The following is a 25,981-nucleotide window of genomic DNA, read 5'->3' on the forward strand; positions in this document are numbered from 1 at the left end:
ACCTTGGAATGGGGCGGTAAATCCGCCATCCGCCATGGTGTAAACGTAGTTTACACCATGGTGGTAAGTGTACGACCCAGGCGGTAACTTACCGCCTGGGTCGTAATGAGGCACTGAGTCTGTAGTATCCATAAATAGCGGGGTTTTGCCCCAGAACATCACACAAATTCCCAGCGCGTCTTAAAACGTGCACAGAAAATTCACAAGAATTATGGTATCATTTAAATAATTTTGACAAGTCCGCACTGTGAGTTATACATCTTCTTAGAATCATATTCTGGCCAACAGGGGTGTGTCTTTTCAGGTCACATGGTGTAGAAACCAGTTTATCTAGTTTCTGCCAAGCTCAGAGACCCTGCCCCTCCCAGCTTCTGCCAAGAGGAAGCTATTTTACGGCCACCCTAATAAACCATCTGCCTGGGCCCAGGACAGGCCTTTGTTCAACTCCCTGTAGCTGCTCCACTCCTAATCTAATCAGAGAGGTGACAACTCCTTTTGGCAAGGGGAAGAGTGGCTGAGCAGGTTTTAACTCCTGTAGGGGTAGATGTCAGCCAGAATTCAGTTTCATTAAGCCAGGTTTATGTCACTTTTTGTTCCCCAGTTTAAGTCAAGACAATTTTTACATATGCAGCTAGAATGCTGATTCTAAGTTCAAAACTATGACATTTCAACAGTGACAAACTATGTGACACTCAAAGTAGGTCACTCAGTTAATTTAAACAGTTTCGATTTTTGGTAGTTTTAAATCCAGTTTCAGTTAGGCTGCTGCAGACCTGCAGAGCTCAGCCAGTCTTGTTATGAACATTGTTTTGGGGCTCTTCAACTTCCCAGATTTAGTATGCACACATTCTTCATTCTGCCAGATGTCCGCTGGTGTTCAGTGAGATTTTTGGATATGTTGCAATGTTTGAAAATAGGCATTTTGAGCTGGCATTCAGGGAAACAAAAGGTGATTTTAAAGTGCGGGTTTTCCTTTGGCACACATTTCACTCATGGCACCCCAGCCCATCCTGCTCGCACTGGTGGGTGGCAAGTTAGGCAACCATTTTAGTGTGCACAAACTGCGTGGTTCTCCTAGATTCTGGCGCACATGTGGGCTTTTTGGCCATCTTGGATTTTCTAAGCCCACAGCACCAAATGTTGCAGCATGATAGCTCAAACGTGGGTCAGGACACCCAACAGTGCTCCTCCAGGACCATCAATAATTGTAAAGGAAAAAACGGTGTGCTCCTTAAAATGTAACTACCTCATGGGGACCACATTACTCTATCCCTCCGACAATTCCATTGGCTCCGTCTTTAAAAGCAGAGTGTCTTGAAACAAATCTCCTTGACACATAAAACACTCTCTGCTGCTACACATTGTGTTTCTTCATTTTTACCATCATCATTTAGTCAGGAATCTTTTTTTCTGTACTGTGCTCGACATATTCTAGTATCCCTAATCCCTCTTATTGTCCAATTGCGGAGGTTGGGTCTTCTATTTCCAAACCACTTGTCTCCTAAGCGACCTCCCTTCTACCTTATATAAGGGAAATAGTCTCCTCATATTTGGGAAGTTGCTGAAAGGTTCTCTTTACAGAAAGTGACATCTCTTCCCATTCACTTTACACCTTTCTTGAGAGCAGCACCACTATGTACCAACTGGGACATAGGTTTTCCCTTTAAAAGAAACGTTTGACATGTTCCCTTCCTTTTACAGGCACCCATTCTGTAAATGTGGCTGCCTTCCTGTCCACATATAACCTAGACAATGTTGCACAATTTATGAATTTAAGCATAATCCATTTGGATCCTATTACCCCTTTGGGTATCCCCCCATAAGCTGTAGGCATAAGGGTGGCTTTCTTGAGGTCTTCCAGTTTTCCTCCTGTGGTGCCAATAGAAAGGGCTATATCATAATAGGAATGTCACTGCTTCTGAAAATCCAGAATGCTGCTGAGTTTCTATGAAAGGTGGTTAGCATGACGAGCTGGTAGAAGAAGGAGGTGTAGTGGGCTACGTGTGCGCAACTTGGAGTTCAGAGTTAAACAAATAAACAAGTTTCTGCATCAGTCATGGTAAAAGGTGACCAACCAGAGACTAGTAGAATTAAAACAGGTGTCTCATCAGCCATCACCAAGTAGCAAGAGCCTCTCCTTTTCTTAGTCAACAAGAAGGCAGAATCTTCCACGTCCTCTCACTCCTAGTAGTAGGTATGTATGACATATTTTGTCACCGGTTTTAGCTGTGTGCTCTTGAGCCAGCTGTTTGTTCCTTAATTTTGTTTTAGTGCTGTCACAAGTATTACTATCATAGGGCACATTGTCCCCAGTGACCGATGGAAAATGTTATTAATTGGAGAGGCGTAAGTATTCCACACAAATATGCCAAAATGACCGAGCATAGCTAGGGGGTCCGTACCAAATAAGGGATGTCCGGGGGTTTGTCACACCAGAGAAAATGATTTGAATAATAGGTTAAAATGTTGCATTTTACATCACACTCAATAACTGTGCAAAACCCAGATAAAAAGCCAGACGGTTTGCAATTGGTTGTGTAGGGTAAAGCATGAACTGACAGTGCACAAAAGCATTTCCCAACACATTTTCATGATGCCTTTGCCCACAACATATGCTGGTATAAAACATTTTCCCACTGGTTGTGCCCATACATTTCCATGCTCACTGCACCTATACATGCCAATATTCCCATATAACAACTACTCATGTTTGCTTTGCGTATATTGTTAGTAATAATACTATAAGAAAACATGTGCACACTGGTTCTGCCAATATTTGGTAGTATGCCCTTTTAAGAACATACTGCAATTGGCTTTGTCATTAAAAATGTCATGCCACAATATGAAAATTGGTCCAAACTGGCTGCACCAAAATGCCATTTTAGCCATGTAATAAAACATCATGTTTGCTTTATTATACATTAATTAAAGGTGTGTGTCTGTCATCAGGAAGTCCAAAATAAATGTACTAAGTTCAAACTAAACTCTATATGGGACTACCACTAATATGAATAACTAAAAGAGGCCAAAAGATTGTCTCATCTCCTGGTCATTTCCCTTTAAGCCTTCTTCCCTGTGGCTTTTTCTCAGAGTTCCTTTTATTCTCGAGATACAAATGCCTTTGGTTAAAATTGTATTCCTTATGCATCTCTTATCTGAGACACATGGTGTTTTCTTCAGGAGATCTTGTAGCTCCTCCCAACAGTTCATGGTTTTTATATTGTTTTTGTTTGTTTAGAATGTCTCTCCTTGATAAATTCTCTCACACTCTTATGTTTAAGTTTATGTGTTGAGAGATGACCGACGCCAAAGTAAAGTTTAAAGAAGTGTTTATTTAATGTAAAAGCAACCGCAGGCAGCAGACGCACCTCCAGCTTAAGATGCTAGAGACAGCTGCCGTATTTCGATCATTGCACTGTACGTACACATTCTGAAGGAATCCTGCTGTTCGGGGATTCTCAGAATGTGTACATATCATTGGAACACATTAATGGAGTAAGCAAATAACAATGAAAACTAACAAACCTAACACACCTCCCTCCTTCCACCTGAGCAAAAATATTACTAAACTATTCAAGATAATAATCTTTAAAACGATCAGGCACTTTCTTTGTTCTTTTACAGCGTTCTCCACCATTGGATTCAACATCCTCCTGATTACCATTGTCAAATTGTGATTGTGACGCTTCTCCTTCTTCTACCTGTTCATTTTGGTTTTCATCATTGAGATCATCTCTCACCATGTTTCCTTCATCAACATTGGATGTGCACTTCACCAACCTAGACTTCCACCAACACTCGCCCCCTTCCAGAATGACCACACTACCTCTTATAGTTTCCACGCTCTTAGGACCTATACATTTGCTCTCTGTACACTTGGTACCAAAACGTGGATTTTTAATTAACACTGAATCCCCTACAGACAACATCACATCTTTAACTTTAAAATTAGTGTTGAATCTTTGTCTGTACCTAAGGGGGTATTCTAAGCACCATGAATCAAGTTCATAACCGTTTGTCTATTTACTTCCACACAACCAGATGCTTCTAGCCATCCTGGACACAGTCTGGAAGCTGGCCGTCTACCTTTTAAAGAAACAAACTGTGATACTTTGGTTATGGAATGTGGAGTGATTCGATAATTCCGTACCATTTCCTTCAAGATCTCTGAACATTCAAGACCTGAATTGAGTGCCAGTTGAATACCCCCTTTGATAAATCTATTAGCCCTCTCCACTAATCCATTCGCTCTGGTATGGTAGAGAGCAGTTCTCAAGTGTTTGATCCTATATCGGACCAAGAATTCTTTCATCTTTGGAGAGCAGAACTGCACCCTATTGTCTGTTATAATCTCTTTTGGAAAACCTTCTCTATGGAACACCTCCTCAAAAAATGTTACTAATTCATTTGTGGTGGCCTCCCTTAGGGCTTTCCACTCAAGCCACTTGGTGTGATAATCTACTAATACCACCATAAACCTGAAACCATCACCCAAACCTTGCATAGGGCCAATTATGTCAACAGCTAGCTTTTTCCAGGGTTCACATGGAACTTGAACAGGGCTGAGAGGCACCTCTCTGACAACCTTCCCTTTATCCTCTCTCTCACATTCATTGCAACCACGCACCTTTTTCTCTACCGTACTGTCCATGCCTGGCCACCAATATGATTGTCTTAACAGTCATTTTGTACCATTCATCCCTAAATGACCTTGATGGGCTAGATCTACCATACGGGCCCTGATGTTTGAGGGAGGAATAATTTGGACCCCCTTCTGAGTTTCATTCCATCTTCAGACAGACTTAACTCTTATTTGACCTCAAACATACGATCAAAGTTTCTATCCAATGCATCCCTACTAGGCCATCCATTAACTGTTACTCTTTCACCCTGGTAAGTGAGGTATCACACGCATCCGCCTCAAGCCATTCCTCTTTTCCCACTGCAACTGCTGTCATATCTGAAATAGTCATGTCTTATTCCATGACTAATCCTGATATGTCCTCTGTATGTTCAATTGGCAGTCCAGAGAAGCAATCAGCCACCACATTTTCTTTGCCTGGAATGTTAGTAATTTTAAAATTATAACCTTGCAATCCCGCCATCCATCTGGCAATCCTGGGCGAGCCTTTCGCCCAGTCACAACTACTCAAGAGCTGTACTAGCGGTTTATGATCTGACTTTATCAGAAACTCTTGCCCCCAAGAGAAAAACTTGAAATGTACAATGGCCCAATATACCGCCAATGCTTCCCTCTTTATTACTGAGTAATTACGCTCAGCTCCTCTTAGGGGCCTGGAAGCGAAAGCAATCACATGAGATTTTTCCCCGAGACCACTTGGTACAGTGAAGCTCCCAGACCTATTAAACTAGCATCTACGGTGAGAACTGTCTTTCTACCGCCCACAAACCCACCTAGTGACGGTGCTTTTGAGATGCCTTCTTTGATTGCAGAAAATGCTTCCTGACACTCAGGAGACCATTTGAAATGTACCCCCTTTTTCAACAAATTCCTAAGAGGTGCTGATATGGTGGCAAACTTTTTTACAAACTTGTGGTAAAACTCTGCCATACCCATAAAGGACCTGAGTTGATCCTTATCGGTAGGCGATGATACTCCACAAATATTTTTTACTAGATTGGATTTAGGTGATATCCCGTGACCGGACACTTTGTGTCCCAAGTATTCAACTTCTCTGAGACCAATGCAACACTTCTCCCTTTGCACAGTAAGCCCTGACAATTTCAATCTCTGCAATACATTCCTCAATGCTACATTGTGTTCACACTCTAAACTCGCATAAACCAAAATATCATCCTGAAACACAGTGACATTTTTGAGATCCTTAAGTACTACTTCCATGACTCGCTGGAACACCGAGGCAGCCGAAGCCAATCCAAAAGGCATACGTATATATTTGAAGGTGCCTTCTGGGGTGACAAATGCAGTCACATGTTGACACTAGCGGCACTTGGTGGTAAGCTGCAGAGAGATCTATTACTGAGAACCAACTGGGTTCCCCCAACGTGGCCAGAGTCTCTGAAATTATGGGCAGCGGGTGCCTTTCAATAAAAATGTTCTTGTTGAGGTCCCTAAGATCGACACAAAGTCTCAAACTTCCATTGCTTTTTGTGACCAGTACAACAGACGAGAGCCATTCAGTTCCATCAATGCGCTCAATTACTCCTTTTTGAATTAGACTTTCAAGTTCTTCACGAAGCTGTTGTCGAAGTTTGAGTGGAACAGGTCTCACTTTGTGCACGACCGGTTGTGCATTCAGCTTCAGTTTTATATTGTGCTCAAAATCATTTAACCTTCCCAGATTGGAAGTGAAGACCTCAGGAAACTCCTTAGACCACCTGTCTTCGATATCTGCAATTGTTACAGGTTCTGCCGCACTGGCTCGAATGCGGACTCCTCATCTTCTTTGTTCCTCCCAACCTAGGAGCGATGCCCCCTTTTTCACAACCAATATTTTCGCAGAACATTCTCTTCCTTTGTATGATACTGTGCCATGGAATTCACCAGTCAAAGCAATATCCGAATCTCCATAACCACAGGGTTGTACTCCAGCAGGAACAAAAAGGTCAGGAGTTTTGCACAGAACATTCCTGAAGGTGTCTTCTGATATTATAGTCCATGGTGAACACAAGTCTACCTTCATTTTGATATGACACCCATCAATCAAGAAATGATCAATCGGTCCTTTGGGCTCACCGGACACAGCATCAATTTGGAATATATGTCTTGCGTTCTTCTCCTGAACAGGTGGTTCATCCGGCATTCTTTGCAAGGGCTGTGTGGTAACTTGGTATTCCGTGTCTCTCTGTTCCACCGAATTTACAGACGAGTCTTTACACATATTTGCAAAGTGGTCTTTACGCTTGTATCTGTAACATTCTGCTACTCTTGCGGGGCAAGTGGGAAAATTTGCTGAGTGCCTGGAGTTCCCACATATGGAACATTTCTGATTCCACCACTCCTTTCTGATCGTTGTCCTCCTTTTTGGCATGACTGCACACACACCCTGTGCAGCACTGTGCAATGACTGTTTATCAATCTTCATTGCTTTCATGTATTGAGAAGTTTGCTCAATACTGTGTGTCAATTCTACCGCCTGCTCCAATGATACATCCTTGGCCAGCAACTTTTCATGAACCTTGGGACTGTTGGTGCAACACACTAACTGATCCCTAATAAGGGAATCAGTGAGGTTTCCAAAGTCACATGTGTGGCTTAATGTCCTCAGAGAAGTCACATACGATTCTACAGATTCTGTGCTGTCTTGTGCTCGTTGAAAGAACTTGTGCCTCTTGAATGTCACGTTCTTTCTGGGTTCAAAATGATCCTCAATCTTTTTCAAGGCTACCATATATTCATCGGCGTCTCCAGAGCCGTCCTCCTCGCCATGCGTGAGCCCGTCGAAGACTATGCACCCTTCAGATCCTAAATTGTGTAGGAGGAGTGCTTTTTTTCTGGAAGAACTATACCTGTCACCACCAATGGCTATAATGTAATTTTTGAACATTTTAACCCATCTGTCCCATCTTATAGGGGGCCTGCCTGGATCAGAAAGGAATGGCCCAGGCGGAGGGATTGCTGCTGCCATAATGTCAATGCAAGAAGAAGGCTCCTGGTTGTGCAGTGTTCTTCAGAACAATGGCAGCTGTGGGTGGTTGAAGGGCTCAGTAATGTTCAATCAACCTAGTGAGAGAGGCACCTCTTGACATCACAATGATCAGGTATTATGACTTCACAATTGGGCATCAGTGTTGAAGAAAGCTTTCTTGCAAGTTCTGAATGGAACGTGTTGCGAGAGATCCTTCTATTGCATCACAATGGCCTGCAAGGAAAGTCCTGACTATGCTCTATTTGAGCAAGCAATGCACGTTGCTGAGCAGCCAATAGCAGCTTTTGAAGCTTGGATACAATGTTCCAATGCCAACAGGCAGGGTCTGCTCTTGATCGCGTTAGAAATCCTTGCCCTGACCTTTCCCAAAGCATGTAGGTCTCTGATCAGATATTTGCAGCGCACATGCGTAATGATGTGGCCTCCACCCCCCAATCGTAATACCCAGCTCTGACCTGAGAGGAGGGGCCACAGCGTCTGCTGCCTGGTGCGCCAACAGAGCTGGCTGGAATAGCTGAAAGCGCACCGCTCTGAACTCCACAGGCAGGGAGGAGCAGCGCTTGTAACGCGCGAAGGAATGCCGGTCTCTTCGGCAGTGAACAGCTGATGGGGCCACTGTTCAGTCCTGGCAGCCGGCGACCATGCTGAGATGAGAGCAGGCACGTAAATCAACTGGGCAGACACACGGCTCATCCTCGTCACCAATGTTGAGAGATGACCGACGCCAAAGTAAAGTTTAAAGAAGTGTTTATTTAAAGTAAAAGCAACCGCAGGCAGCAGACGCACCTGCAGTTTAAGATGCTAGAGACAACTGCCGTATTTAAACATCGCACTGTACGTACACATTCTGAAGGAATCCTGCTGTTCGGGGATTCTCAGAATGTGTACGCATCATTAGAACACAGTAATTGAGTAAGCAAATAACAATGAAAACTAACAAACCTAACATTATGCCTTTCAGTTTCTTGAGATTAAAGCTTTCTTAGGTTTTCCTTACTTTTACTTTGGGAGTTCCCCTCAACTGGGTTCTTCCTATTGGCTTATGTTGCTCCTTATTATGTTCACTTGAGAGTCTTAATTCACAACACATGGGACACTGTATAAGGGAGTATTGTCCCCACTCTTTAACATCGAGTTGTGGTGGTTCTCTTTTCCACATTCCCTCTTTTTCTCAACCAGCCTTTTTTGTTACGTTCGTTATGATTTCTTTATATCTCCAGTTATGCTGGTTTACAGTGGGAGTGTTACCTTCCTGGGTTTCACACGTTCAACTTCTTACATCTGGATGCCTGGTGACCTCCCACTGTTCCCGTTCATCCCAGTACCTGGGTTTTTCTGGGGTGACCTCACAGGGCTCGGCACACGCTTGGGTAGTCAGTTTGGCTTTCTGGCTTATCTTTCTCCGGCTTCATTCATGTCTCGTTCTCAGCATCTCTGCAAGTGGTGGTCAAGACCATGTCAGACAGGCTTTCTCTCCCTGCCTCTACAACAAGTTCCCCATTGTCTTCATTGCCAGTTCCCCGGCATGTCAGGTTGGCTTTCTGCAGCGTTGCAATTTCTGTGGGCTCCAGGGCTTCCTCCACTTCCACCTCTCCAAGGTGTGCTTACGTCAGGGGTCTTACTCTGTGCACCATACTCTCTCTTCTCTAGTTATCCATTTGTCTCAGTTAAATACAAATCTTTTCTTAAAGAGATACTCTTTGCCTTTTTTGATCCAAGATTGCCTGAAGCAACATAGGAGGATGACAGAGTATTCTTCAAGGAAGGTAGTCCCATAACTGCATATATGGTACTTGGCCTAGGGAGTTCCTCGTGGGAACAGAAGTCCTTGCCCCCTAGTGAGGTCCCACTTGGGCTGTCTTTAGGGAGGCTCTTGAGGAGCAGGCTCACCTCCAAACACTCAAAGGGGGTGGCTCCCCCCTGGGGAGAAGGAGCAAATACTCCTAATTTGTCACAAAGCCCAGTAAAAATGTCCTATCACAGTAAGGAATAGCTATACTGGCTGCACTGAAATGCCATTCTAGCCATGTCATAACACATTTATGCTTACTTTATTTAAGATGCCCAATAAAACATACCATTCCACAGTAAAAAATTGACAGACTGGCTTCACCCAAATGGCAGTCTAGCCATATAATAACTCACATTATCCTTGATTTAACAAGGGCATTTTTTTTTACTGGGCTTTGTTAAGATACTGAGTAAAAAATGTAGTTTTCGACCCACCTCTCTGCACCCCCAGCCACATTTTGATTCCCAGCCCGGCCAATCACAAACACTCGCACAAATGCATTCACACATCATTCACACATGTACCCATATACCATGCCCCCCATAAACTGTGACCTCACTCATTCACACCCGCACACATCTTCAAACACTCACTCTGTCAATATTCAAGCAGAGATACACAAAACATAACTTGAAATTAAATGTTATCTTCTACCACAGTTTAAGCTTCTTGACGCAGTGCTTCCCTGAAACATCTTTGGCTCCCGCACGTGAACAGGACCCAGAAAGCAAAGAGTGATTCCTGGTTCCTGCATATGTGCTCAGGAGACAGAGAGCTTCATTGATTGTGCCGATATCTGTTTGTATGTGCGGGGAGGTGCAGCAGAGGCCCCGAGCACATACAAATGTGCAGTTTCCCAGGTTGCAACCCCAATAGCCATGCAAGACCAGGGGAGAAAAATGCCCCCTGCCTTGCACAGTATATTGGACATGCGTGCTGGGGAACAAAAACTGTCAAAGGAAAAATCAGCGGAGGTAGCACACAGTGTTTACACTGGGCTTGCTGTCAGCTCCCCCATAATGGGCGAGTGTTGTAGCGTGTCGACGCCTCCTCGTCCATTATGGACGAGACCATCATGAATGTTCCTATATCCACTGATCTTGTGATCTCTGTGGGCTGCTGAAAGTTGTGATTTTTTTGCTCTCCACAACCTTTGATTTATAATGGAATCAGCAGTATTCATTATGTCTTCATCACATAGATATTCCTCTGTTGATCCCATAACATTGCAATAGGTTATAATGTCCCCAAGCCCTGCCATGCACCTGTCTATGCTCTTTCCTGTATGTTATTTCCGAAAGAACAACATGCCTATCAAATAAAAACATTAGTTATATTTCCAAAAATGTTTCTGGAGTTTAGCTGGGGCTTGCTCGTATTTCTTGATGTGCTTGACCTTCCCCTGCCTACCTCAGTGATGACTATGACTGTGGTTCCTGGAAGGCTGAAAAATATCCCAAGCCTTTCTATGTCCATGGAGTGTAAAACTGCCACTTCCATAAGGTAAACCTAAAACGTGCTGCCACCTTGCATTTTAAGGTATTATTAATTGTAATATTGGTTTAAGAATATAGTTTCATAGATTGATTTAAATGTGTTATTGCATGATTTGACAAATTAATAGTAATAACAAAGAATGGGCAGCCATTGTGATATTCTGAATCTTGACTGTCCTTGTGTGTGTCCTGTTAAGATGTTTGTCCTGGGTGTGTGAGGTGACTCTGCATTTACAATCGTTTCATTTTCTTTTCGTTTTCTTTACTTCACTGTGCCGCATATCCTCAATATTTTGTTAAATATGTGAGTGGTTTGATATGATATGATATGGCACTTATAACACGCCTGTACACAAGTGTTTCTAGGCGTGACAAGACAAGGACGGGGAAACAAAAGGGAGGCCAAAACAATAATCTTACTAGGCCTTGTGTCATTCAGACCACGCAAGAGCAAGACAGAGGGGAGGAGAGAAGTGCTGAGGGTAGGGGGGATGGAGAAGTGCAGTACAAAGGAGAAAACAAAAGTGCAGCCAACAGGTGGCAAATGCGGGTACTCATAAGTGCAGCCAATGGGTGGCAAGTGCAAGAGAGGGGACTGTAGGGTTACAGATACAGACAACAAGTGCAGGGGAGCCAAGAGGCAGTGCAGGATTGCAGCTGAATAGGCAGGGACCTGGGCCCAGATTCAGAGGGTGACCAGGTGACCAGTGCATGGGACAGGCAGGTGATCAGCAAGGGAGAGGAAGAGAGAAGGCAGAAGCAAAGAAAAAGGTATTGAGTTTCTTCCAGAACTGAGATGGTGCTGCTCAAGATATAGAGAGGCAGGGAGGCTGTTCCAGATGGAGGCTCCAGCCGAAGAAAGAAATCTGTCCCAAACTCGTTGTTTGGAAAAGCGACTGATCCTTGGTGGAAGAGCAGAGAGATTGAGAAGGAAGATATTTAGAAAGAGAGAGTTGGACGTAGTGTGGTCCCAGGCCCCAGAAAGCCTTGCAGACAATGCAATGGGTCTTGAACTTGATCCTTGCTGCCACTGGGTTCCAGTGAAGGGATTTCAGAGCTGGAGAGATACGATCCCTGGGCTTGAGGCCAAGGAAACGTCTCTCAGACCTGTTCTGGATGAGTTGTAGAGGACGGAGAGTAGAGGCAGGAACATTTTGAAAGAGGCTGTTGCAGTAGTACAGCCTGGAGAGAACCAGAGCTCTGGATACAGTGAGCTTCTGGGGTAAAGTGAGGAAGGATAGAACACCTCTGAGGAGTTGTAGCTGGTAGTTTGACTACTTAGAGATGTCGGAGATGTGAGGAAAGAAGGTGAGTGTGGAGTCGAAGATGACTCTGAGGTTCTTAGCATCACAGGTAGGAGAAGGAAGAAGGTCCAGGGTGGGTGGCCACAGAGTGTGAGGAAAGGAGGGAGCTGCTGTTCCAATGAGGAGGATCTCAGTCTTACTGGCATTATGGCAAAGATCATTGGTGGAACACCACTCATAGAAAGACAGCCAGGAATGGGAGAAGGAGTAGAGGCAGCTGAGGGGAGCCTGAAGGAGGGCTGAGTGTCAGCTGCATAGCACTGGAAGTTGGAACACAGGGCAGCTATGTGGTGGCCAAGAGTTGCCAGGTATTGGTTGAAAAGCCAGGAGAAAGATTAGACCCCTGGGGAACACAACAGGTAGAGAGAGAGATAGAGGAGACGAAGGATCCCAGTTGGACCTAGGCGGGTCAATCAGTGAGAAAGGATGTCAGCCAGGGCAGGATCAGTGATACCCAGGTTATCATGGAGCCGGTTGAGCAGGATGGCATGGTTGACCGAATCGAAAGCAGAGGAAAGATCCAGGAGAATGAGGAAAAGGAAGGTTCAAATCAAGGATCGGGAGCTAGTCTTCACTGATGTTCAGGAGAGCAGTTTCCGTGCTTCTGGCCACTCTGAAGCCAGACTGATGGTCATGGAGACAACCAACAGATTCAATGTGAAGGTTAAGCTGGGAGATGGCCTGCTTTACCAGGAGTGTTCCCAGGAAAGGAGTAATAGAGATTGGGCGATAGATGGCGGGACAGGAGGGATCAGCAGAAGGTTTATTAAGAAGGGGGTGCACAAGGGAATGGGGAGGGGAAGGTTCCAGTGGCGAAACAGTGATTGCAGAAATCAGCCAAGGCTGCAGCGAGGGTGTCAATGTGGTCCTTGATGGTTTTGGAAGAACAGGGATGAACCTGTTTTGATGAGACTTTGGTAGATCAGACTTGTCTAGAAACATAATCAGGGGTGAACAAAGGAAAGGAGGTTAAGGAAGGAGGAGAGACGGCCACAGGAGAGCCAGGAAAGGAGGAGGAGGATGGAGAGGAGGAGAGGGTGGACAGGATATCCTGGGTTTTAGTGATGAAATTAAAAGCCAGGACCATGTGGAGGGCCTCAGAGGGGACAGGAGAAGTAGAGACTGCAGCGGGATTGGCCAGCTCCTTGCAGATTTTAAAGAGTTTGGCCGAGTTGTTGGATGCTGCAGAGATGCAGGCTTGGATGTGCGCTCTCTTCTTAGCAAGGACAGAAAGTCTGTATTGCCTTTGGAGAAGGCGACAGGCCAGTTTGTCAGAGGGTGTACCCGTTGCCCTCCACTTCCTCTCAGCCACCTACACTTGCGTATATGGGTGACAAGTTCTGAGTTGTAGCAAGAGTTTCACTTGTATTTGGGCTTCTTACTACCTGCTCTCCAAGTTGAAACTGGCAGCACTTTTTGATTTGAATGGGAATGATTTGAACTCATGGCCATACAGTTGGCATACTTCTGTCAATCAAGTCACACTTACTAACACACCCAGGAATATATGGTTGTGAATATTTTGAAATTGATGAAAATACAGACTGGTGAATACAATTGTTGAATAGCCTCAAATATTTCTTGAATATGGGATGCGATGCAGTTAGGGATACCAATCTACCTTAGTTCACTTTAAGGCTTTCGGTTGTGAGCCTTCCCTTAGTTGAGCAGCCCCCAAATACTATTTTCTTATTTATGATAGTCTCAGTGGTGTAGCCCAGCATACACTGACAATCAACCCACTCTTTCAGATACAGCATTTAGTTCACCTCACTGAAAGATGCAACCCGTGCCCTCCATACTTTGTTCTTTGCCAGGTGGGTAGAGGCTTCCCAAAAAGTCAATTGTCTTTGGTGATCATACAATATAGGTATGTCGTGCACCCTGTGGGGGGAGGCTATACGTGCCCCATACTTATTGTCTCAATTGCTTGCATAAATCCATCTCTAAGCAGCAGCTCATACCTTTCGTTGTGTGTGTAAAGAGCCCTCATGTTGAGGTGGTTAGGCTATGTTGGGCCAGCCTTCACCTTTTCTGGATGCTTTTTCTGGGTTTGCTCTGAACCTGTTCAGTTTCCAATACCTCTTCCTCTCTGCTAGTCATTCACCCTTCTTGGATATTGATACCAGTTTCAATGCATGCTCACAAATGGCCAGCACCCTGTTTCGTCATTGTCACTTTTAGGGAATAGGCCACAGATGAAGCATGGGTTGACAAAGGACTTTTTCCAGAAAGCCCAGAAGCTTGGCACCATCTCCAGCAGAGTAAGGTTAGATGATTCCCTGGACACTATTTTAGGATGACATGGCTTACCATTTCAGATGCCATGTCATCAAAAATGATGCACTGTGCTACTACATTATAACAGATGGAGATTGATTTGTGCAATTTAAACGTATCACAATGCTTAGAAGAAGGAGGGATTGGGTGTGAGACGCTATATTTAATAAATACAAAATGAATGCAAGAAACTTAAAATATGTAGATATGCAGGAGGTAATAACTATATCACAGATGTCAGATGTGTACCAGAGCCGTAAGGCTTTGTAATACGTCCTTCCCATTACAAATAAATACATTATAAGAACAATGACTGTGCGATTGCAAAACTAAGGGCCCAATTCATGGAATATTTGCCCGTTATAAAGTGAATTTGCACTGCTGAAAAGTGACTTTGCACTGCCGACACAAACCTTGGTTCATGGAACTGTGGAAAGTGTATTTTTGCAGTGCAAAATGACTTTGCCCAGACTTTTTAAAGGCAAAAATACACTTTGCACGGTTCCATGAATCAGGGTTCTTGTCGGCAGTGCAAAGTCACTTTTCAACAGTGGAAATTCACTTTAAACTGGGCAGCTATTCAATGAATCAGGCCCTAAATGTTCTTGAAGGTCTCAACCGCAAAAACATTATAGGCAGAGAGGCAAAGGAGATTGCGAGTGACAAACAACGAATACAGCGATTCTCAGAGACCTAGTTGTTGGTCGATGTTGTCAAAAAGCACACACTGGTTGATCACAACCCATCCTGCAGTGAGACACTCTACATCTACTCGGGGCACATAGATAAGTGAATGATAATGTGCGCGTTTGTTTGCCTCCAGGGATGCTAATTGGCTGCTGGGTCAAGCTGAGGTCTGTCTTGTAGCGCTTTTCTAATACTAACAAGCACTGTTATCTCTTACAGTTTGTAATGAATTCCCTCAGAAAATGTTTGCAAGCTTCTTTTTGCTGGTTACATGTGTTGGGCAATTAAAATACTTATGTTTTTGTTCAGTCCCTCAAGCAGGGCTGTAGTTAAGGTTTAGGGCTGGGATTATCGTACTACCATTTTTATTTATTGTGAGTACAATGTTTTATAGGGACTAGAAAGGTAATTCCTATTAGGGATTTTTTTGACAAATAAAAATATGATTTAAGCTTTAAAACCAGGGGCAGCTTGTCCATAAAGGGTGATTGGGCGACAACTCACCAGTATCACAGCTCATTATGGAGAAACCACACCAGCCCAGAGTAAACGCTGAGCGCTCCCACAGCTGCTTGCTGCAGCTAACGGAGCACTCCTGGGATGGCTTAAACTTTCAAAGAGAAACCTAGATTCCCTTTGACAGTTTCTGTTCCCCAGCTGTTCTGCCCAATGGACGATTCCTGCTATTTTCGCACAGTGACACAAGAAAATTAGCATGCTGTTATTTTAGAACCGTACTAGTTTTGTGTTGCAGCACGAGAAACTTTGCTCCGATTTTAGTTTGATTAATTCGAGGTTTGCGCAGTGGGAGGAGAAACATTGCGCATCTCTTTTCAATCCATGCTAGGTTTGCGCAGCGGTACAAGAAACTTTGTACATCTCTTTTCAATCCATGCTAGGTTTGCTCAGAGGCACAAGAAACTTTGCTGCGGCTCGTTTCGGATTGTGAGATGGCATGAGAAACAGTGCTGCTCTTTTCAATATGGTGGCAGAACGTGTGGATTGCAACGAAATTGATCAAAATTTTATAGACCTTAAGGAATGGAATTTAACAATGTTGCCCAACCCTAATTATGGGTCTAAACTTTCCTACATTGATGGAGCCAGTTTTTACACGTTTTCCTATCTGGTATGGCACGGTATGACAAGGCAGCACAAACATTAGTCCAACATTTAGAAAGTTAGGGCATGCCCAGACTATCTGGAGGTATCCAGCAATTTCAGTGTGACATCTTGGGCAGAAAGGCGAATGATCTTAAGACCTAATGTGTAACCTGGCAGGAGTATAGTGATACCTGTGCAATATCTTAAAGTGAATTAATCGATATTTGGCATTCAAGGACCCTCCGGGGGCACGACCCCAGATAGCATTATATCTCTCCTCACTTAGATCAATGCCAAGATCCCTGCTCCAGGTCTCGCAAAGTTTAGTAAGGGGCTTATTGCATAGTTCTTGAAGTGTATGATGCGGCCTAGATTCCATGACGGAAGGGCCAGTCGATTCGGACACGGTCGCGACCAGGGGATTGTCAGGGGGCTGCAAGGGGAACTCAGGCCACTGTTTCTTAACCACACGCCTCAGACCAGCGTAGTGCAGCCATCCAGATGGGAGCTCTCCAAAATGCACGCTAATATCCATCCAACTAATAAGTATGCCCTGCTCACATATGTCACCAGGTGTAGAGTAGCCACTCGCTGCCCATGCAGCCACCACAGTCTTGCTAATTCGAGGAAATTCTGGAACATAGTTCCATAGCAGTAAGTCTTGATGGAATGGGCAGGGCCTATCAATCCATCTCCTTATTTTGTCCCAGGCCAGGGCAGTAATGTGTTTTGGGCCAGATACACCAGAATCACCCCTCAACCGGGGTAAGAAGAGTGAGCGCAGCTCCCTCGATCCAGCTGCCAGTCGCTCAATCTTCACATGCGGAAGAGGGGGACCTACAGCTGACCAATATACCGCATAATGCACCTGAGCTGGAAGACAATATAGCTCAAAGTCGGGAGTTGTCACCCCCCTAGTCCATGCGGTCTAACCAGAGTGGACCATTTCAGCCTGACTGCCCCTTAATGCCATAAGAGCCAATTGATTTTGGATATAAGTCTGGTGAATAGTATTGGGCCGGGCCACATAGGACCACTCAGAAAGCGGTAGAGTAGGTGGGGCAGCACAACCTAAGGGACTGCAGATAGTCCCCATAATTGCATTCATATAGAGAGTCCTGGCACCTTGTGACTGTAACACCCAGGTACTTTATCTCCTCTTGTGCTCACAGGAATCCCATGAGCTCTGCCGGGGCTGCAGTGGTTTTGGTTAGGAGAAAAAGCTTGGATTTAGCCCAGTTGACTCGAAGGCCGGAGAGGGATCCAAAGTGGCAATATCTTGCATAATAGGCATGGAATTATGCTCTGGGTTCCTCACATACAGTAACGCATCATCTGCATACAGGAAGGCAATCTCGGGTATCTCTGTGAGCCTTATCCCTTTATGTGAATGCTTATGTTGCATCAAATCAGCTAGTGGGCTGTTTAGGTATTTACACTCCCTCTCTGCCGATTCCCTAAAACTACCAAGTGCATCCCCAATGGCGCCTAGAGTTGTAACCTGTGAGTCTTACGCATAAAATATCTCAGGTTGCTTCAGAGAGTTCCCATGCATACAGATGTTTCTACGAACTGTTTTTAGTATTCCCGCCTCTTTGGCCATGGCTGTGCCCTGGATATATGTTTTAAAAGCATCCCAGAGGACAGCTAGAGAGTCCACCATGCCAGTGTTGATATTAAAATAGTCTTGTACACATTCTCCCAGTTCAGTCTTAAACACCGTATCAAGACGAAAGTGGGGCTTACATTTCCAGGAGCGACCAATGGGGAAGTGTTCCACTCAGGCTAGGGAGAGGGTGATTGGAGAGGGGTCTGAATATGTTATCGGGAGTATATCAGTATTACCTATGCAGTTAATCAGCCACCCAGATACCAGCACAAATCTATCCTGGAATGAGAATCATGTACAGTGGAATAGAACGTATAGTCTCGAGACTTCGGATGCAGCAGCAGCCATGCATCTACCACCCCAAGACCAGCCAGCCTATCCAGGACAGTGCAAGCCACACTAGACTTAAGTCAGGCCTTGCTACCGAATCTATCTAACTGGAGAACAAGAATGGTATTGAAATCCCCTCCCAAAAGGATGGGGACCAAGGGATATGTACCTAGCATGTCTGTCAGTTGCATGTAAAACTCAGGTTCCTCTGTATTGGGTCCATATATGTTAAACAATACCACTTCTCGACCAACAAGCATTCTGTACAGCAGCACGTATCACCCCAGCAGATCAATGTGAGTGTCATTGGGGATATATTGAATTGATCTATGGATTAGGGTCATTACCCCATAGCTCTGGGTATAATATTTGGTGTAGAACCGCTGGGCGCCCCAGCTTTTAGAAAATCTCTCACACCCAAATGCCTGTGCATGTGTCTCCTGCAGATAGAGGATAAATGCCTTATGCTGCTCTGCATGTAGCTGAAGCATGCGCATCTTGGAATAATTGCCCAGTCCACTTATATTCCAACTCAAAAATGTTATAGTATCATCTATATTCCAATCCCAGAAGTTGAGAGAGCCCGGATCAGCATTAGTCCGAGTGTCGCTGCCCTAAGAGTAGTGTCATGGAACATTGTAGTCGACTGATGCCCCAGCAGCCTGTGTCAAGCATTTTCTAAAACCTGATACCACCCCCAACACCCTCCCAATTAGGGGGATGATGCCCTGAAACCCCCCACCTGCCCCGGCCCCCTCTCAACCTGGGGGACGCATCACCCATAACAACTGTAACAGAAAACATTGCAAATTAGCAGGAGGGGTCTGTTTGTGACGTGTAGCCCACCTACATCGCAGCAGTTATAGTGTGAAAAAATGACAAGGCACCTAAATAGGAGAATTTCATAGACACAACTAGAGGATAGTGACCACATCAGCCCATGAAGGAGCGCCACATTAAGGTGTGTCTAGAAAGAGGATAATAATCAGTATATCAACAGAGATATGACAACTGTGCAGGGCGATGTTAGCCGGGAAAGTGTTGATCAAGAAACTTCATCGCTTCTTCTGGTATAGTAAAGAAATAGATCTTCCCGGAGTGTTCATTTCGAAGCTTGGTGGGGAACATCATGGCATAATTGACACCAAGGTTCCGGAGCCTCTTCTTCACTGCTAGGAATGACTTACGTTCCTGCTACATCGCAACAGAGAAGTCACGGTACAGATTAATCTTATTCGAGCCAAGCACTAGGTCCTCCTTTGTCTCGATAATTTAAGACTCTGGCGATGATTGGACGAGGTGGGGCACCAGGCTTGAGTCTCCGCATCGGTGTGCGGTGTGCCCGCTCTATCATGAATTGGGGCGATAGCTTAGGACCATCAAGCAATGAAAGGAGAGTCTGCACACAATCTTCTATGTAGCTGGGAGTGTTGTCTTCAGGAACACCTATGATATGTATACTATTACGCCTGGACTCTAAATCCTCGATCTTCCGCCCGATCTCCTGCACCTGTTTGGTGAGCCCGGTAAGGTCGGACTTCAGCACAGCAACCTCATCTTCTGTCGCGCCAACCCTGGTCTCAACCTCGGTCACGTGTGTATCAGTTTTCTCCATTCGGGCTTTGATGGCGCTGATCGTGCCACTCATATCATCCAGCTTTGTATTGAGGGTAGTGAACCCCTCCCTCATATAGTCCATCATCTTCTTCATCTCTGTCGGTTCAGTATTGCCAGGAGAGAGTGGGGCCGCCCCATCCTCGACAGGATCTACGGATTCTCTGGGAGTAGTCTTGTAGTCTTGGCAATCATATTTATTGAGTTTTGTTTCTTGCCGCCTCCTTTAGTCATGTTGCTAGCCTAGCCCGAGCGGGAGAAGTGTAATAAGAAGGGAGTGCCCGGGATTTTGTGCCACTGGAGAGGGGGGGGTACACTCAAGGCCGCACACAGCAGGGAGCCACCACGCAAGCCTATCCAGGAGAGGGCGTGTTTAACAGCTTAGTGTTGGCAAGAACAGTGTGACCGCATCGGCTGTTGGGTCAGAGAGGCAAGGCAAGGGGGGTGCTGTAGGGTCCTCACTGCACCCCAGCCCGGCTCGGTGAGTTCAGGGCCTTCACCGGAGATCCCTGCAGTGTAGTAGGTGGGCTGTATCTGTCGTAGGACTCAGTAGTGACAACGGGGAGCGGCAGGGAAGACAAAGCGCAGGGTAGGAAGGGTCAGCAGAGGTACCCCAGAGTATATTAGTACAAGGTCAGGGGCTTCCAGCCTGACAGCCTTCGACCCGGGGTCTGAGCAATGGGACTTCACCGCAAGTTCCCGTTTGTGATCCTGGGCCACTCCAGGTATCGTATTTCCAGCATTACAGTACCACAGCCCAGTAGGTATTGTTGCAACCCTATGTAAGATGGATCCAGCCGGCGTCTGCCCGGGGTAAGCACCACAGGAGAAAGACCCACTGCCCACAGAGGCACAGAAGCATGTCTCTGTTCTAAGAAGAGTTAGCAATCCTCTTTCAGTATATCAATAGTCAATGTCAGCAATGGGGGGAAATGATCAGTGACACCTCAGCCACAACCCATCCACAGCTGCCCCCCGGCGGGGCCTCTACCAGTCCTTTTAAAGGCTAAGTGCAGTGCATTCGTACTCAGAACTGCAAATCTGTCACTCGTTGAGGGCACTGCGGTGATTCCAACCGCTGACTCCTTATCTCAGAGCTGCCCCGAAGAGATGCAGACCAGTTTATGCCACTACTTTATTACCAGTTGTGGTGTTCAGTCATGCCATTCCCACGTTAGCTCTACGGATCGCTGTTCATGGGATTACCCTACACTTAGTATTACAAGTATATTCCGTTCCGGAGGAAGGTTACCTTGATTCTTGATTATGGTTCAGTACCAGATTACAGGCAGAAGGTGCCCCAAGCATGCAATGCAGAACCTGCCACCACGAGGGACAGGTCAGCATCGCCGCAGGGGAGGAGACCAATATTACGGTCATTTTACGGCGCTCCTCTGATGGATGCAGCCCAGTCAGACCCACTGCCGGAATAACTCCACAAGCCAGAGCAGCAGTAGCTCTCCATCGGGCAACAGTTGCCAAACACTGTACACCACACTAGTAGTGATATCCCAGGTGGGCAGAGCCCCCACTGCGAAGCACCGGCCAGAAGAAAGGCTGCAGTCACTCTGCGCCCGACGGCGCCGACCAGGAGTCAGGGTTAATATCCCAAAGTGTGGAGTATCCCAGTAGCACGTGGCACCAGCCTCCTCTACATCCACGCTCTGAGGCTCAGTCACGTCCCCCACCCACAGGTCAGCACCAACAAACAGTGGAGAGGCTCCCCCGCCAACCTCTCAAACAAAGAATTGCATGTCTCAGGAGTTTGTGAGGCAGACTCCGATATTCAGAGAAGTGTCGCGGGGCCATGGCTGCACCGGCAATGAGGCCAGATGGATGCTCACCGTGTCCACGTCTAAGGCTGCCCAAAGTCCACACTGTGATTCCGGGCGGTTACCCCTCTGGGTCTGGATCGGCAGTGCGAAGTCGAGGAGGGAGGAAGCAGCCGTGAGCCCCTCTGCATCTGGTGTACTGCAGGCAGGCCCCAGGATCAGGGCACTGCCGATGGTCCACTGCCAAGCAGCAACAGCCGGCAAGGTTGTCACAATGGCAGGCTCCAGCTTGTAGGGTCAGAGCTTAGGTTGCTGCATGTCAGAGCCGCAGAATGGCTCAAAACTGGGCACACCATAGCTGTGTCTTCTTTGCTGAATTCACAGCTGTTCCCACACTTTATCGTGCTCACGAAGGATAGTAAATCGCTGCAATGCTCCAGCAGGCTACGGAGCTACTTGGTCAAGCAGCCATCTTGTTTGCGCTCAACAGTGCCCTCTGTCTTGCTTATAAGGTTGACTTAATAGATTGGAGTAACCCATTTTCCATTGTCCTGCATTCGTTATCTCCTAATAGAGGACCCATTCCTGTTTACATTTGTTGGGGTGAAGCCATTCATGGGGTGGGGGGTGACGGTTGTCAATCCAAATTTAACATATTGAAATTGATCCTGAGTTGGGCTTTTCAACAATGAAAGGGGGGACAGGTTTGTAATTTGCCTTGATATAACTAAATGGGGGAAGATATGTTGATAGACTGGTTGCGGTAAGCAATGTTGCTTGTTAGACAGACAGCCATACATTAAATCAAAATGAGAAAGTGTGATTAATATCAAGTTCGTTTTTTAGAGCTATTCTCAAGTATTCGATTAATTTTAACAATGCCGGATCTGATGACTGAAAGACTTCGTATCCAATGGATGCATTTATTTTTAAATTGTCAAGACAATATTCGTTGGCTGATTCCAAAGAGCACTGTGTGTTAACATAAACACGTCCACCACTTCTCCAAATCCACACATGATGGCTTCTTGGTCCAGTCCAAACCTGAGGCAAAGCCATCTCAAACTTAAAAAGGGAGTCATCTTGTTAGACGGTGGTAAACCATGAGAGGAATATGTGCCGTCCAATCAGAAATGACTAGATCTACAAGCTATTTCCCACCTTGCAGTGCATGATTTTTGCAGTTTGGTTACACATCTGTGTAAATGCGCATTGCATGACATAGAGTAGCATAAAATATATACTTTATGACATGATTGATGTTTTATTAGGTTTTTTGGTTTCATGTCTTTCGTGTGCAATGTTCTAGGGTTATTTGCCATGCATTATTTGCTTACCCTATTCAAGACCAAAATCCTCTTCACTCCATGTGCCAGTAAGATGATGTATCCTGACAATCATTCTGGCATTGTTTGTCGAAAACTGACTTTCAAATTACATCCAGTTGAATAGTCCTTTAAATATCCTATGAAGGAAAATCTATTTTGCACATGTCCAGATTCCACTACATTAGTCATTGCCTTTACGAAAGTTGCCCAATAGATGGTTATGCATTTCCTCTTCTGTAAGATTCTTTCTATACATCTGCACTCCTCCGTTCCATTGCTTTTGAGTGATTTGATATTTTCACCCAGGGAAGGGCGCTCAGCCAATCAGGTAGCTGGAATATCAGGCGAGAATGCACAATCTCTACCCGCTGTCCCAGACACCCGAGGCCGTTCCCCGGGTGACGCTTTTTTTCTTCCTTTTTTTCATTGTGGGGAGGCAACAGGGAGCTCCTCCTGTCTTGCCACTGCCATTGACATGGAAAAGGGACTTAGTCCCTTTGCCATATGGTAGCGTCTATTGTTTTTTTTCCATCAGCAGATCGGTTGCACACTGGGGTCAATTGGCTTTCATGCCCAGGAGGGTGGACATGGCCTTTATTGGCCAACAGCCCGAGCTGAGGCCCTCGCTTCGCTCGCGCCTGCATTAGCTCAGGCTGGCGGGCCGCTAAATGCCGTTTCTGCCTCTTGCCAGGGCATGAAATCCATATTCATGCCACAGTCTCTCAAACCTAACTTAACAACATTGCTATTTCAAGAATGCTGCCATTGACTAGAGCATTACTCCTGTATTGCTAATGTGCACATAGTACTTTAATGATGTAACCATCTTTCTTTATTGTATATCAAATTATTGATGTTCCTATTAAATATATGTTTGGCTTGTTGCTTTTTCTGATAAGTTCAGATCGTATACTGAACATGCTCTCTGAAAAATTACCTAAAAATCTGGCTGACATGGTATTCCACCCACGATTTAAGCGATTTTTAAAAGTGACTATGCCTCTTCTCAATGTTCATTAATTGGCTATGAATGTGATTATCTGAATCAAGATTTGCATTAATCTATTCAAGAGATATTCCAGTAGTTCTGCTTCCCATGCACTCCTACATTTTTGGCCCTGACAGGTAGCGTCTTGTTAAAGGATGGCAAATCTGTCTACGGTTTGCTGAATTCAAGGCATTGTCTTAGTGAGTGTAGACTGGCATGTTGCTGAATCCAAGTTATTGTCAAGTACTGCTAACAATATGAGCGTTTAGGCCTAGAGATTGCTGCAATATTTAACAGTAGCTGCTTTTACTTTAGCAATTCTTCTTATGCTTTAGGATACCACCACAGGCCCTTTGTGCCTAACAACACGTGTGATCTTGGTCAGGCCTGGCAAACACCCAATGCATTGTAATATTTAACTGCAGGTTAGATATGTTTAGAAGTATATGTGAAAGATTGATGTTGTTTCCTAAGCACATTACTTCTCTGAAATGATAGATCATTGGTAGTAGTAACAACCTATTATAATATAATTTAAAGGAAACCCCAGGACCAGTATCTGGCTTTGTTATCATGGGTTATCTGGCACACAAAGGTGAAGGAGCATTGACAGAGACAGAGCACATCACTCAGTTTGAATGTGTTTGTGCAGAAAGGGAGTCAATTTACCGATTGATGGCATGTGTGCACCAGGCAGAGGCTGGAATTCTATTGTCGGCTGGGAGCTTCTGAAGGAAGGTGAGGGTGGGGAAACATGTGGTTGCATTTGTTAATTAGTTGTGCAGTGGCAGACGCATTTTACGCTCCCTCTTTAATGGTTAAAAGAAGCAGGTAAGGTAAAGACTGCTGCACTAAGGGAGTATGGCTGTGATGACAGTGTTGATAATGGTCACTTTACAAGAGAAGGCCAGGCAAAGCAGAATGATCTCCAGAGACCATTGCCACATACCATATTCTGCAGGGATCCTTGAGAGCAAAATGTATACACTAACCACAACATGTTTGCTCATAATAATTGATTCAGTAGCACAAAACCAAAATAAGGATTGGCTGTGTGTTAAGCAGAATTAATATTAGTATTTGAAACTTCTTTCACTTGCTGGCAGGATTCTCAAAGAATTTACAAACTGATGTGTGCCAAGAGCTGCATGAGAGAGTCAAAGACAAATGAAGACTGCCTCCATTTGAAGTGGGGAGATGCCTGAATAATGCCTTGTTTCATTGCCGTGTCTACATTTGCATATTTCACTTTAAGATATATGTACACTTACCGTGTATATATTCATCGGTGCCAGCTTTTGATTTTCACGATGGGGGCAAAAGTACCTGGGCATATGTTATTCTTTCAGCCGGTCATTTTTCTCCCTTTTTTCCGTGCTGCTTAAATGCAGTTAGTTGGGGTTGTGCGATGTATCACAACAGTCACAAAGAGATGACCATGAAACAAGGGGATTGTAGCATATGCTTAACTAAAGTGTTTGATCCTTGGAAAATAATGTAATCTCACTGTGCATTGCCTAAACATATTGTGAGTGTTCAAAGCCTGCAATCGCTAATGCCAAAGGCCATGGCTAGTGGTCTGGTAGTGTTCTAAAAGGCGGCTGTGCCCACCGGGCAAAAATCTAGAATAACGAACCCCTTGAAATTCAAGGAAGAAACTTTGGTTGCAGGGACGTTAAGGTGAGCAATACATTGTTACAAACTCTTTGAAATTCAAGAAAAAACATTTGTTGAGGAACGTTAAGGTGAGAACTTAATGCAACAAAACCCCTGAAATTCAGCTAAAGCCACCTTAACTTTGCGCCCCCTGTTGCACGGCCTATACCACAATGATGACATCACTGATGCCCTCACAAGTGACATCACAGTTGACATCAGAGGATACTGATTCAGCAGAGCACGGGTGTGCACTATGCTTATGGCATGGAGCTTATGAAAGGGACATCTGGTTAGTGGATCACCCTTTATAAGATGGATTTACCCACATAATTAAATCAATTAATGCAAATAAAAAAGGCAGGGCTCTTACACCCTTGCCAGATGGCA

The sequence above is a fragment of the Ambystoma mexicanum genome, chromosome 12 (assembly GCF_040938575.1).
Source record: "Ambystoma mexicanum isolate Mex_15411 chromosome 12, UKY_AmexF1_1, whole genome shotgun sequence".
Lineage (NCBI taxonomy): Eukaryota > Metazoa > Chordata > Amphibia > Caudata > Ambystomatidae > Ambystoma > Ambystoma mexicanum.